This window comes from Heptranchias perlo, chromosome 12 (genome assembly GCF_035084215.1).
Source record: "Heptranchias perlo isolate sHepPer1 chromosome 12, sHepPer1.hap1, whole genome shotgun sequence".
NCBI classification, from domain to species: domain Eukaryota; kingdom Metazoa; phylum Chordata; class Chondrichthyes; order Hexanchiformes; family Hexanchidae; genus Heptranchias; species Heptranchias perlo.
In genome coordinates, this window is record NC_090336.1 from 48,516,351 (window position 1) to 48,532,528 (window position 16,178).

Here is a 16,178-nt window from a genome sequence, read left to right on the forward strand (position 1 = left end):
ACAACACCAAGTTATAGTCCAGCAATTTTATTTTAAATTCACAAGCTTTCGGAGGCTACCCCCTTCCTCAGGTGAACGATGTGGAAATGAAGTCCTCGAAATGAAGTCGCATTTATAATTCACAGAACAATGCTGGTGATAACAGACAGTTTTTTCAACTGCCCGTTGCCAAGGCAATCAGTGTGCAGACAGACAGGTGTTACCTGCCAGGTCTCAGAATATACAAATCACCAAAAAAAACAACAAACAAAAAAAAAACAGAGATAGAGAGGTAGAAACATAGAAAAGACAGCAACTGACCCGTTATATTAAAAACAGATAACATTTGTTCGCTGGTGGGGTAACGTGTAGCGTGACATGAACCCAAGATCCCGGTTGAGGCCGTCCTCATGGGTGCGGAACTTGGCTATCAATTTCTGCTCTACGATTTTGCGTTGTCGTGTGTCTCGAAGGCCGCCTTGGAGTACGCTTACCCGAAGGTCGGTGGCTGAATGTCCTTGACTGCTGAAGTGTTCCCCGACTGGGAGGGAACCCTCCTGTTTGGCGATTGTTGCGCGGTGTCCGTTCATCCGTTGTCGCAGTGTCTGCATGGTCTCGCCAATGTACCATGCTCCGGGGCATCCTTTCCTGCAACGTATGAGGTAGACAACGTTGGCCGAGTCACAGGAGTATGAACCATGCACCTGGTGGGTGGTGTCCTCTCGTGTGATGGTGGTATCTGTGTCGATGATCTGGCATGTCTTGCAGAGGTTACCGCGGCAGGGTTGTGTGGTGTCGTGGACGCTGTTCTCTTGAAAGCTGGGTAATTTGCTGCGAACGATGGTCTGTTTGAGGTTGGGTGGCTGTTTAAAGGCGAGTAGTGGAGGTGTGGGGATGGCCATAGCGAGGTGTTCGTCGTCATTGATGACATGTTGAAGGCTGCGGAGAACATGGCGTAGTTTCTCCGCTCCGGGGAAGTACTGGACGACAAAGGGTACTCTGTTGGTTGCGTCCCGTGTTAGTCTCCTGAGGAGGTCTATGCGATTTTTTGCTGTGGCCCGTCGGAACTGTCGATCGATGAGTCGAGCGTCATATCCCGTTCTTACTAGGGCGTCTTTCAGCGTCTGTAGGTGTCCATCGCGTTCCTCCTCGTCTGAGCAGACCCTGTGTATTCGCAGGGCCTGTCCATAGGGGATGGCCTCTTTGACGTGGTTAGGGTGGAAGCTGGAAAAGTGGAGCATCGTGAGGTTGTCCGTGGGCTTGCGGTAGAGTGAGGTGCTGAGGTGCCCGTCTTTGATGGAGATTCGTGTGTCCAAGAAAGAAACTGATTCTGAGGAGTAGTCCATGGTGAGCTTGATGGTGGGATGGAACTTGTTGATGTTATCGTGTAGTCTCTTTAGTGATTCCTTGCCGTGGGTCCATAGAAAGAAAATGTCGTCGATGTATCTGGTGTATAGTGTTGGTTGGAGGTCTTGTGCAGTGAAGAAGTCCTGCTCGAACTTGTGCATGAAAATGTTGGCGTATTGGGGTGCGAATTTGGTCCCCATGGCTGTTCCGTGTGTTTGGGTAAAGAACTGGTTATCGAAGGTGAAGACATTGTGATCCAGGATGAAGCGGATGAGTTGTAGGATGGCGTCCGGAGATTGGCTGTTGTTGGTGTTGAGTATTGATGCTGTCGCAGCGATGCCGTCATCGTGGGGGATACTGGTGTAGAGTGCCGAGACGTCCATCGTGGTGAGAAGTGTTCCTGGTTCAACTGGTCCGTGGGTACTGAGTTTTTGTAGGAAGTCTGTAGTGTCGCGACAGAAGCTGGGGGTTCCCTGTACGATGGGTTTCAGGATGCCCTCGATGTATCCAGAGAGGTTCTCACACAGGGTTCCGTTGCCTGATACGATAGGACGTCCAGGTGTGTTGGCTTTGTGTATCTTTGGGAGGCAGTAGAAGTCTCCCACGTGGGGATTACGTGGGATGAGAGTGCGTAGGATGCTTTGAAGGTCTGGATCGAAGGTCTTGATCAGTTTGTTGAGCTGGTGGGTGTGTTCTTTGGTCGGGTCTGCGGGTAACCGTCTGTAGTGTTCCTGGTTGTCCAGTTGTCGGTATGCTTCTTTGCAATAGTCCGTTCTGTTCTGTATGACTATGGCTCCTCCTTTGTCCGCTGGTTTGATGACGATGTTGCGGTTGGTCTTGAGAGCGTTGATGGCGTTGCGTTGTGCTCGGGTGACATTCTGGACTGTCTTCTGAGTGCGGCTGATGAATCTGGCATTGACGCATTTCCTGACAGCTTGAGCATACATGTCCAGCTGAGGGCAGTGACCCTCTGGAGGAGTCCAGTTTGACTCTTTCCTCTTCGGTTGCTGTACCGCGGATCCCTCTGTCTGCTGTTCCGGATCGTCGATTGTCTCATTGGGTTCGCTGCTGAAATTTTGTGGTTTGTGGTAGAATTCCCGGAGCCTCATTCTCCTGATGAATTCCTCTGTGTCCGCCGCGAGACTCGTGGGGTCCATTTTGGTCCTTATAGTTGGTTTGTTATCCAAGTCATTTGCATAGATTAGATATTGGGTCCAAGCATTAATTCAATGAAGTACTAGATGATTTTGTCCCCAATTTTGCGTTGGTATTCCAAAAAAAGAAAGTTAAGAGATCACTTGATTTATTGTTTTACTTGGATTTAGCTTTACATTTTCTGTATTTTGATTGTGTGTTGCTTCAAAACAACTTCCATTTTCATTATTATTTTCTAAAAGGAAGCAATATTTTACATGTAAGCTACTTTGTACTTTACAAGTACTAATATCACTGCAGTGGTGAATCTCACTGAGTCCCTTTCAAGAAAAGGATTATTTAGCAGCTTTAAAATACCAACAGACTAATACATCCACCTGCCTCATAATGGCATTGAATATGTCAGGTGCACTTTGCAGTGCAATCCTTACTTTTATTTGCTGTTGTTTTCACATTCTAAGGAAGTTATTTTGGAAGTACCCAGAGCAAATCATGTTAAGCTGTCACATTATTAAGAGAAATGTGAGCAAACCCACACCTCAAAAGGGGAATGCATTCTTTAAATGCGCATTTCAGGCACATTGGAGGTAACTCTTTTGAGAACTGAATGTGATGATTATCAGACATAACAAACTTAAGGGCAGTGAGTCATTTAAGAACTCTGATATAAAGGTTATTTGCAAATCAGAATATGAATAAAACATAAACAAACATGTAGAGCTTGTCCCTTGTGCTTCTCACAAATACTGCACTAAAAGGCATGCATCTAATTTTGATCAGAGTTCTCCATGCAGTCAATTTCGTCATCAAATCAATATTTTATGGATATTATTTTTTAGCTTAGTAATTTAGTTTTAGTTGTTTATTTTCTTCCATTTTATCTGGGTTGTTTCAATGACTGTACAATTATATAGAGCAGACTATCCAATACCAACATTATCAGCCAAATGCTTTTCATTTTGCCAATAGTGGCAACAAAAATCAAAGCCAACACAATTTATGTGGCACCTGAGACACGTTTTCCTTTTTGTGTACACTGATCTGTGGTACATTGACTCTTCCAAAATGGACTTCTTGATCTTATCTGTAGAATTAATGCCTTAATGGATTTTCCATAAAGATCAAATGTTTGCCTACAAAGGAAAATTGCTTTGACATCAACATAAAAGGCACCGGACAACTGCATCTCTTCTCAAAGAGGGAGAGAAAAAAAAATTAAACAGACATCTTCAGAGAAAATCCACCCTTCTCCAGAAGAGTCTTTTCCAGCTTACAATCCAAAGTTTAAAAAAAAAATTGGGCACTTACATTAAGAAACATAAGAAGCAGGAGTAGGCCATCCGGCCCCTCGAGCCTGCTCTGTCATTCAATGAGATCATAGCTGATTTTCTACCTCAACGCCACTTTCCCTTAGAGTCCAAAAATCTATCGATCTCAGTCTTGAATATACTCAATAACTGAGCATCCACAGCCCTCCGGGGTAGAGAATTCCAAATATTCACGACCCTCTGAGTGAAGAAATTCCTCCTCATCTCAGTCCTAAATATCCAATCCCTTATCCTGAGACAATGTCCCCTAGTTCTAGACTCTCCAGCCAGGGGAAACATCCTCTCAGTATCTTATATGTTTCAATGAGATCACCTCTCATTCTTCTAAACTTCAGAGAGCATAGGGGCCCATTCTACTCAATCTTTCCTCATAGATCAACCAGGAATCAATCTAGTGAACCTTCGTTGGACCGCCTCTAAGGCAAGTATATCCTTCAGAAGGTAACAAGACTAAAATTGAACACAGTACTCTAGGTGTGGTCCCACCAAAGCCCAATACAATTGCAGCAAGACTTCCTTATTGTTGTACATCAACCCCCTTACGATAAAGGCCAACACACCATTTGCCTTACTAATGGATAGATTTTTGGACTCCGGGGAATCAAGGGATATGGGCAGGAAAGTGGAGTTGAGGTTGAAGATCAACCATGATCTGATTGAATGGCGGAGCAGGCTTGAGGGGCTGTATGGTCTACTCCTGCTCCTATTTCTTATGTTTGCTGTACCTGCATGTTAACTTTCTGTGTTTCATGTACAAGGAGACCTAAATCTCTCTGAACACCAACATTTAATAGTTTCTCACCATTTAAATAATATTCCGTTTTGCTATTTTTCCTATCAAAGTGAATAACCTCACAGTTCCCCACATTATTCTCCATCTGCCACCTTCTTGCCCACACACTTAATCTGTCGATATCCCTGTGCAGGCTCTTTGCATCCTCCTCACAGTTTACTTTCCCACCTAGCTTTGTGTCATCAGCGAACTTGGATACAATACGCTCGGTCCCTTCATCTAAGTCATTAATATAGACTGTAAACAGCTGAGGCCCAAGCACCAATCCCTGCGGCACCCCACTAGTTACAACCTGCCAACCCGAAAATGACCCATTTATTCCTACTCTCTGTTTTCTGTTCCTTAACCAATCCTCAATCCACGCTAATATATTACCCCCAATCCCATGACCCCTAATTCTGTGTAAAAACCTCTTCTGTGGCACCTCATCGAATGCCTTTTGAAAGTCCAAATATATTACATCCACTGGTTTCCCCCTTATCTACCCTACTATTTACACCCTCAAAAAAACTCTTAATAGATTTGTAAAACACGATTTCCTTTTCATAAAACCCCATGTTGACTCTGCCTAATCATATTGTGATTTTCTAAGTGTCCTGTTACTATGTCCTTAATAGATTCTAGCATTTTCCCTACTACTAATGTCAGGCTAACTGGCCTATAGTTCCCTGTTTTCTCTTTCCCTCCTTTCTCGAATAGCGGGGTTACATTTGCTACCTTCCAATCCATGGGGACAGCTCTAGAATCTAGGGAATTCTGGAAGATCCAAACCAATGCATCCACTATCTCTGCAGCCCCCTTTTATAAAACCCTAGGATGTAGGCCATCAGGTCCAGGGAATTTGTCAGCTTTAATCCTATTAATTTCTCTAAAACTTTTTCTTTACTAATCTAAATGACTTTAAGTTCCTCCCTCTCATTAGACCCTTGGTTCTCCGGTATGTTTTTTGTGTCTTCTACCGTGAAGACAGTAGAAGACACAAATTTGTTTAATATTTCTGCCATTTCCTTATTCCCCATTATAATTTTTCCTGTCTCTGCCACTAAGGGACCCATGTTTACTTGCGCTAATCTCTTCCTTTTTATATACTTGTAGAAGCTCTTACAATCTATTTTTACATTTCTTGCTAGTTTACTCTCATATTTAATTTTCTCCCTTTTTATCAATTTCTTGGTTATCCTTTGCTGATTTCCAAAACCCTCCCAATCCTCAGGCTTATTACTCTTTTTGGCAGCATTGTAAGCCTCCTCTTTTAATCTATACTATCCTTAACTTCTCCAGTTGGGAGGGAGAGAGAAATCAAGGAACTACAGGTCAGTTAGTCTGACATCAATAGCAGGGAAAATGCTAGTTAGCATTTTCTAGTTAGCAGGATAGATAAATAAAAATTGCCATATATAAAGAAACTAACCAAAATGCTTAGTAGCCCATATTTCAAAGTTCTTATTTCTTCCACGTATTAAAAGCTTCCATATATGGGGTTCTGTAAAAATCAGGAACTCAGAGACTGACATTTAGAATTTTGATACCCACAGTTCAAATTCGATATCGGGACAAATCTAGGAACATAGGAACAGGAGTAGGCCATTCAGCCCTTCGAGCCTGTTGCGCCATTCAATTAGATCAATGAAATCTTCACTGGACTGTTGTGGACCATACCACTAAACTTCTGGAGACTTCATAGAATCTTACAGCACAGAAGGAGGCCATTTGGTCCATCGTGCCTATGCCAGCTCTTCAAAAGACCTATTCAATTAGTCCCACACCCTCGCTCTTTTCCAATAGCCCTTGGAAATACATTCATCCCCAAGCAAAAAATACACATGTTCTCTCATTCGGTGATAAGGCATTATCCACACATCCACCTCTACAACACCAGGGACACAGATACATATTCACCACTACAATGTCAAAGAAAGCAGATCTATACAAACTGTCATCACAAAATAAGCTCACCAAATCGTGACAACTATTGTAGTTTCAGGTGTCCTTGCTGCAGATGCCATATTATTATATTTGTCTCACTGCTGACCCAGACACCAAGAAGATAACGCTCCAAGGTCATTGCCAGGTAAGTGTTCTAGGTTCTGCAGAAGCTCTTGGTGCAGCCAATCAGGCAACAATCTTGATCACCCTGGCACACCTTCCTTCATGCAGTCACACAAGAAATATGTGCTGTGATTGAGATGCTGCTGAAGAAGCCATCAATATTCTGCTTAGTCAGGAATTTATGTATCTTATTGATGCCATTGGGTCTGCTGGCCCAGCTTCCTTTGGGAAGAGGAGTCTCCAATAGCACTAATCACCTGCCAAACTGACATGTAATCTCCCCTCTCTGCAGATGCAGGTGTGTGGATACCATCAGGTAGGCACAGATGCATCATGGCATTTCTCTGTAAGTGGTCCTCTGCTTTCGAACATGTAAAATAGGGGGATTCCCATTGGTAAGCCCGTTGATGCCAATAGTGGCACTGGGGAAAAAATAATTTACAATTGGCACACACACTTATGAGAACCTAAGTGCCAACAGGAAAACGGAACTGAAGATAAACAGTTAAGAAAAGATTAAAATACATTTACCTTTATATTACAGTGTACTTTCCAGAACCTGCAGGTTAATTACTGTTGCCTAGCAACCATGGACACCTATTTCAAACAGGTGGTATGCTGCATGTGAGATGGCAGGAAATGGCCTTTAGGAGTAAGACATTCAAAAATTAATATTTATATGAAGTGCTTGCCCATTTAAAGCGGATGTTTCTACCATCATTGGTTCCCCCCAATTGGAAAATGGATCAGGACACAAACCTGGTGCATTTCCGGCATTTTTTGTTCATCACCAGCTATCTGTCACAACAATAGGCTGCTAGCGCTGGTTAGTGTCTTATCTTTAAGGAATTACTTTCGCATCCAGTTTGTGACATCTGATTTAATTTATCAAACAAAATAATATGTGCAGAGAGAAAAACACTAGAAAAATGACCATTTCCTCATACTTAGTATTATAATCAACAATTTTACAACACCAAGTTATAGTCCAACAATTTTTATTTGAAATCTACAAGCTTTCGGAGGCTTCCTCCTTCGTCAGGTAAACCTGATGAAGGAGGAAGCCTCCGAAAGCTTGTAGATTTCAAATAAAAATTGTTGGACTATAACTTGGTGTTGTAAAATTGTTTACAATTGTCAACCCCAGTCCATCACCGACATCTCCACATTATTATAATCAAGACCAGCACAACTGAAATTCATTCTTCCAATTCAACGCTTGGGCATTGACTTTCACCAGGGCGACCTTAACAGCAGGGCCTCATTTAAATAAAAGTTCCAGGAGTTCCACCTGACACCCAGCCAGATTCACTACCTGGCCGGCGGGTGAGCGGGAGCGGGAATTTGGTGGCAGGAGGCTGCACCTGAGGACCGGCACTTGGTGGTCAGATCTGAAGGCGATTGGGGATTGTGAGTGGAGGTGCGGGGTGGGGAGGTGCGGTGTTGGTGTTCCGGGGGAGCTTGCGGTTTGGGGAATCCCAAGGACTCCTTGAGGTGCCTGGACGGAGCTCTCCTGCTCCCCGTGGCCCACAAAGAGTTCAAACAGAGCAAATTTGTTAAACTTACTTTGGCCGCTTCTGGCCAGTCGGCTCCTGCCGTGGTTCTGCTGTTGGGCTGCAGACAGTGTGTGGACCCCCCCCCCCAACCCCGCGCTCCCCAGCTTGAAGTTCATATCACGTCATGGCGCAGATGATGTCACCGGGCCGTGAATTTTGCATGTTAAGTAGGGCCCTGCCTGCCTTTAGTGGGAGCCTTGTCGACGGCCTGATTTGCCGCCGTTAATATCATGGTGGCCGGGAACACTGCAGGCTGGAGGTGGGATCGCGATTTTCAAGATTATAACCCCTCGCTCAACCCTTTCCTGCCCGTCCAGGGGTGGGGGGGTGCTTAAAATCGAGGCCTTGGTCTCTACTATGTATTACATTTTAAAAAAATATAATTTCTATCCTCTCCTCCAATAAAATTCAAGCTCACTGTGAAAAGTTACATCAATCTATCATGCAATGGATGGATGTGAGAATCAGACAGTATGATGGAGAATTCTTAGGACACTAATATACTTTTGTCAAGATATTTCAGATAAAAATATTTTTTAAAAATTCTTAATTTCTTGCCTTGCCTTATTGTTGTGGGGAAGTCATTAAGCAACAATTGACCTATGAAATTAAACATAGCAATAGGCTTTGCTGCCTTGCATGGCTGTGGATGTCATTGGGCTGTGTCATCTTTAATCGGTTTCCATTGTTTTACACCTACAGTATTGCACTTGCTTTCTACATCTATGCAAACTGACTAAATAAAGGGAACTTCTAACTGCTGGTTTCAAACTTTATATTGTCTATCTCAAGGGAAGCTAGTTTATAGCTGCTCGTTTCCTTACTTTTCCTTGTTTTCTTATTTCCACCCACTAGTGATGAGTTTATCTTTAATTACATCACTTTAGGCTTTAGCTATCTCAGTATCTCCTTCAATAATGCTACCAGGCTGTGTTGTGAGACTTGAACTGTCATTTTGATGGAATGGTTAAACTTTTCCTCACCCACAGACTTCTAAGGCCAAGCAGCAAAATCATTTGTTAATTGGCCACGGCTTGCAAAGGTAGTGCCCTTTTCTACTCACTGCTCAAATATCGCATTTTGAATCTAAAACATGGCAAGCCACATCATACTGCTGACCTATTGAATAGAATGTGCTCAGGATAAATCTTAATTCTGTGCTTGAAAATATAGAAAGAGCATATCAGGATATTCCATTTCGAAAAAGAGAAGTCATAAAGGTCAGCTGTGAGAAAAGTTGAAAAGGCGTTTGTTCATGACCAATGCATAGATGCTTCATTATGAGTATTAACAGGGGGACTGTCAAGTACATAGGGACAGGCTCCAATATGGTATCTCATCTTTGTCAAGCAGAAGAAAGGACAAATACCCTTTATGGTTACTTGCTCATGTTTAAAAACTGACATCAATAGCTAGAAATGAAATTGTTACCAGCACTCAGCTGCCATAGGTCATTTATATTATACCTCTTATAGCTTCCTGATGACTTCTTAAAACTGAAAATATCAAATGAATCATAGAGGACTATTTCTCAGTCTGTATTTATTCAGGAATTCAAGATCAGGTTACAATTCACAAGTCTTTATAGGATACAAGAAAAAGCTTGTCATTTGATCGTTCACTGAACTCAGTACCTCCCCATTGCAACCCTTTTGCTTGTATTTCACTGATATTGCTTCTCCAACTTTCTATTGTTTCTCCTAAGCTAATATGTTGTGCATTATCCTCTTCCTCCTCCCTATATCCTTGATGTGCTGAAATCAAGACTCATTACACTATCTCCTACTCTAATTCACTCTTTTCTAGAAACTTAACACTTGGACCTCCTTATCTGACCCAGTCTTCCCTCCCTCCTATAACCTACAAACTTTTCAAACCCCACTTTGGTGTCGTCTGTCTGCTCCTATTGATTTATCTAATTTTCTTGAAATACTCTTTTCAACCTTGACTTCCTGCTCTATATCCTTCACCCAGCAGATTTTCTGGACTGCTTGAGCTAGCCTAAAGACTAATGTTATTGAGTGACAGGTGGATTGCCCAATCCAAACACTACTTGTCATTATCAGAAACACAATCCACTTCTATTCCTCCAAGTTTTAGACTTGAAAGAATGGAAGTGTATTGTTCTGACCAATAAGCTTGGGCACTATTGACATTTAGAACATCATCTATTGTGGTCGGCATCTTTGCAATTGTCATGATTATCTCTATTTTGTCAGGCTTTTAACCTAAATGGAACATTAGATAACCACCTCGGCTTTTTTACATTACGATAACATAAAAGCTGGCCGTTCTGAATTTCACAACTTTGCTTATATGAAATTATAGTGAATATTGCACTTTATCTGCTCTAAAGAAAGGTGTAAATGAGTTTCAAAAGAGAGGGAACGAAGACAATGCTCAATTGCTCAATCTGTTTTGGATTAGAATATAAAATCCTGTGTGATCCTTAAAATGTGAGGGAATATTTGCCTTCTCACTTGAAACATTGTACCAATGACACTGGCTGCAGTTTATATTATAGACTTGCATTCACTTAGAATTAGTCTGAGACGTGAGTTTAATCATAATGGAAGGAATCAGAATATGAACTTTGGATTTCTAATTCATTTTATTTGTATCAGCATCTGAAGTTTGGATTCAGGTTCCTTGATTCTACATACATTTCTCTTTATTATTTGTTATTTTTTCCTCTCAAATTTTCTCCATGCTCTTCCTCTACTGAAGGTACTGACTTTCTTGCCGATCTACATTTGCACAGGTGCTGATATCCCACCAGTACCTCGTCCAAGTAGCCATTATTTGTGTGTGAGTCTTGACAGTGAGTATTGTGACTACTTGACTGTGGAACAGATCACAGTTATGTCCAACTTAATTTGAATTGAGGCACTTTGGGAAAATGTTGATTACTGATTTATTTGCAATTATGCTTGTTAGTTGTTTACTGATGATTTACTGTTCATAACTACATCAAGTGCCTGACAATATAACTTCCAAAGATCAAAATTAAACAGTTCTAAGAATTTTTAAAAAAATGTTACTTTAATATAAACTTTTGTTTTTCAGATCTTGTCACTCGAATAATAGCAGTCATTTATAAAGTCTGATATGACGACACATTAAAGTGCCATGTAACACAAAGTTAATTGATTAAGTCACAAAAACAAACAACCCCAAACCTCCACACCATGGAGGTAAAATTTAATCAAGAAAACAGTTCAATCACAGAAGAGAACATCTCTTTTCAAAAGAAGTAGGGTTTCAATATTTGAGTTAGCCTGACTGTTGAGGTACAAGGGAGAGGGTCAGTGCTATTGCGAAACTTTACGTTCAGACAAATCAGAGCAACTGGAAAACTGTATTTAATGGAACAAGATTTTAATGGAGGATGGTGGATATAACCAGTAGAGCAAAAGTTCAAACAGAAGGTGTTTGTTGCATCCGCAGAAAACTAAAACAAAAAAAATTCCATTGGTGAGGATTACTTCAAATTTCTAGATTCTTGACTTATTCAGTCACCATAAACCAATGCACTGAGTGACAGGACAATTAAACATGTTTTACAAGCAAGTGCGTTGTATAAAATGTTAAGTGTCAATCTTCCTTCATGACGCAACCAAGAATATTGTATACTGTGTGTTAATTGTTACATTTACATAGAGCAGATGTTAACATTATCCATAGTAATTAGTGACTTAAATGAAGTAAAATAGCACAGATTAATATGCCAGAACTGTTTTAGCTAGGATATCAATTTACATTGGGGGTAAAATATTCATATAGTTAAATCCTGAAATTTTGATTTTCTGAAGCCAAATTCCATTTAAAGAAATACCATTGCTTGAGTGAAGAAGATCCTCCTTTCGTCATCAGTGAACCTGAATTCATTGTATCCACTAGACATTAAGAAATTCTAAAGAACAGGCACCAAACCGCAAAACCATTAAGGAATTAGAACACATCTAACCCACCAGACCACCAAGGAAATCATGCTTCTCCCTTCTAATAGTGTGCTACGGTTGCTGCATACATTGTATCCCTAGACAAAAATGGAAACACCTAATTTATAAGATCATTAGGAAATTTGAATGCATCTGATTCACTAAATTAGCAATAACTTGGTTAACAGACACATATTCAGTAATCACCATGACTAAGAAAATTGGACATTGGTCAGAAAAAAAACATTAAAAGGCGCAACATGCACTACCTACCTGACAGTCACTCCTGTTGATAGTTCTGCAATGATGAAATTCACTCATGAAACCTTTGGCATGCTATGAGCAAAATGGAACAGGCACATACATGGAATGGAAAAGCCAACATACTGTTTCGCTTACAGGGATTTGAATCCAAAATATTCATCCAAAAGATCTAAATAATTGCATAATCCAAATCAGCCCAAATTGGATTGTGTAAAATCTACAATTTGGCTCAGAACTGCTTGCTACAGTTTGAATTGGTTATGCCAAAATATATTTTATGTTGCTGTGAGAGCAAAATCCAGATCCCTTGCACTATATAGATTCCTGGCTAGCTCAAACTCAAACTCAGAAAGAGATCATTATCGGCTAATATGTAAAGTTATTTCAGCAAGTTTTCATGATTTTCCAAAAATGATTATTAGGCCCCATAAACAGCATAAACATACTTATCTGATGCAATTAGCTTTCCTTCTATAGTTAAAATGTTACAAAATATGTTACAAAATATTTGCCAACTCTTGCAGCATCCAACTGGCTTGCATGTGTGCTAACTAGGAGCTGTACACTGTAGGTCAAAACACAATTACCCATTACAAAAGTTTACTATGCGAAGTTATCAGATTGAGAAATAAATATTTTTATCTTACTTCCGCACATCTTACTTCCTATTGTCATGATTTTTGGTCATACCATTATGTCAACATTTACTACTATATTTGGTGAGTCAAAATTTCCTATTCAATGTTTCTGTGTCAACTATCATAACGTATGTCCAGGCTCAGTCCACTTGGTGGTTTTATGGAATATGTTTCTGAAGTCTCTCTTCCCAACTTCTTCTTCATCAATATTTAGGCTCAATCACAAGAAAGTTTGAGAAGATTAGATCTTGCAAAGTTAATTAAGGATGATGAGTTGACAGTGGCAGATGGTACTTCATGCGAAGTTCTCTCGATCAGTAGGAGAAGAAATTGCCGCATTACCTGTTGCTTTGTGCTGAGGTTCAGCTTACAAAATGATGGTAGTGACTGTGCAAATCAGTATAATTTCATGAATTTCTCTTGTGCCGAGTTAGAAATCAAGGCTAGTGTGGCACCCGAGTACCTGATAGGTGCACGCATGCTTTACGTAAGAGAACATGCATCATTTTGCATGGTTCTGCTAATGCCATGGAGCATGAGTAAACACATGCAACTTTAAATTATTCCTTATTTGCCTGTTTCTATTGCTAAAAACTGCTATCACTATCCAAGAACAGATTGATCCAATATTACATAGAATTTACCCCACAATAACAGGCCATTCAGTCTATGCCTGTGTTTATGCTCCACACGAGCCCCCTCCCACCCTTCTTCATCTAACCCTATCAGCATATCCTTCTATTCATTTCTCCCTCATGTATTTATCTAGCTTCCCCTTAAATGCATCTATGCTATTCATTTCAACTACTCCTTGTGGTAGCAAGTTCCACATTTTAACCACTCTCTGGGTAAAGAAGTTGATTAATATCATTAATAGACATAACATACTAATGTTGTGCAATAAAAAAAAGTCAGATCATCAGACTGTCAGCTCAGAAATTGACTGTGTCAGGAATAAGAGCAACCTTTCTGTGATAAAACTTAGCTGAAGCCTAAATATTCAGTTATACCATTCTTGCACAGTTTTAGTTGTAATGAATGATTTTCTAAAATATAAATTGTTTGATACTTTTATTGCTTTTGGTAGGCAAAGAGAATAACACTGGTCACTGGTAGCACTCATCCCTCTGAATCAGAAGGTGCATAGGTTCAAACCTTGCTCTGGGACTTGAGTGCATAATCCAAGACACAGCAGTGCAGTACTGTGAGGGTGCTGCAGTCTAGGAGATACTGTTGTTTGGATGAAATGTTAAACCAAAGCTTTGCCTGCTTGTTCAGGTGGATATAAAAGATCTATCCCCCAACCAACCCCACCAAAGCAGATTAGCTGGTTATTTATCTAATTGTGGTTTGTGGGACCTTGCTGTGTAGAAATTTGCAGCTATCTTTGTTGACAAAACAACAATGACTACACTTCAGAAAAGTAATTTATTGGCTGCAAAGTGCCTTGGGTTGTCTTAAAGATGTGTAAGGCACTATATAAATGCAAATACCTCCTTTGTGATGCAGCATCTGACAGAAGGTATGCAACTCAGACTATAAAATGTCAGAAATTGTAACACAGACAAAAACATATTCACTTAACAATAGAATAAATAGATCAAATTATTCAGTTCATAGGAGTGAAAGGAAAGTACTTAGGATTTCTATATAGGTTTAATAAACAAAATAAGTTGAGTCCATTGACAAAGTGACAAAACAAAGTTCTATTTACGAACTTTATAAGACCATAATTTTAGTTACCATAACCAGCTTTTTCTTTTACAACTAAGTCCCTGGCCTCATTTTAGATCTAATGCCTTTTAGTCTAAAAATCAAATCATTTCTCTTTCATCCATTTCAATTTAACAATGAATTGGAGCTGAATGTTTTGAAGAACTGAAAAAGATCTTGCAGCTTTTTGACCTTTTTTTGCCTAAAGGCAAATACCCAGTCTCTAATGGTCACTGTATTATCTACAAAGGTATTTGGACTGAATCATTCTTTAACCTTGACTCTTGTGTTTACACATTTTTATTTATCTTTCTTTTAAAGAAAAAAGCATTCTGTCAGAATTTCTTTTGATGTTTTTTTGTTTCCTTAATCTCCCAAGAGGAGAAGTGTAGATCTTTTATATTAATTACATGCCAATTATAGCTATCCTTGTGGGCTTTCAAATCTTCAGAATGCGCCTAAGCCCCCTTTCCATGGCCAGGTGTACTGATCCAGTGGCTTTATCAAGAATCAACATCCCTTTGATGGTTTTGCTAATCTTGAAACTGCTTCCCTGCCCAATCATGTGACTTTTAATGTTCCACTGTGACTTCCTACTCATAAAGGCAAGAGGTTAACATCTATAGTTCAACACATCCTTCAAATATATAAAAAATACCTTCTTTCTCCTGTTGACAAATATATCTTTTGTGGAACATAGACTATAGAGAGAAGGTTTTTTTCAAAATGTACAGGTTTAATATTGAAAAAGTGGAAAGATGGAAAATGTAGATAAAGGATAGAATTTGTCTTGTACCAATCACAGAAAAATGAGCAAATTGCATGCAGTGATCTGTAGCTAACAGGGACATCAGAATGTTCAGATGATTTTGACATCCCACATTGATCGTGTTATATTGAGCGACTGGTACTGTACCGCACTTTAATTTAAAAAGAAATGTTTGTCCAATCTATTAATAACGTAGGCATCACACAGATTTTTTTTAATTCTTAACAATATTTGTGCTCAGAACTCATTTGGTCTGATACAGATTCTTTTATATATTTCGTTGGTGATGACTGGTCCACCTTTGAGTTGATTGCACAGTAACATTTGCTGGTTGCCATGTGTGATCCTTCACTCAGTATTTACGTTCAGCATAGTGGGAAGGGGTTGGAGCTGCTAAATTCAATAAGCACTAAGATGTACCAGGTAAAAAATTGTAAAGAACCAGATCTGCATCTAAGAGTTGATTATATGTTGTAAATCAAGAAATTGGTACATGAGAAAACTTGGATGCAACAGGGATTTGTGTACAATAACGTTACATTCACTGTCCGCTGGATAAAGAGGGTCATACTCCAATAGCAAATCAGTGTAAGCACAGACATCAGCGAAAACCCAGAGCTCTGCTTTCTACCTTAAGGGTAATATT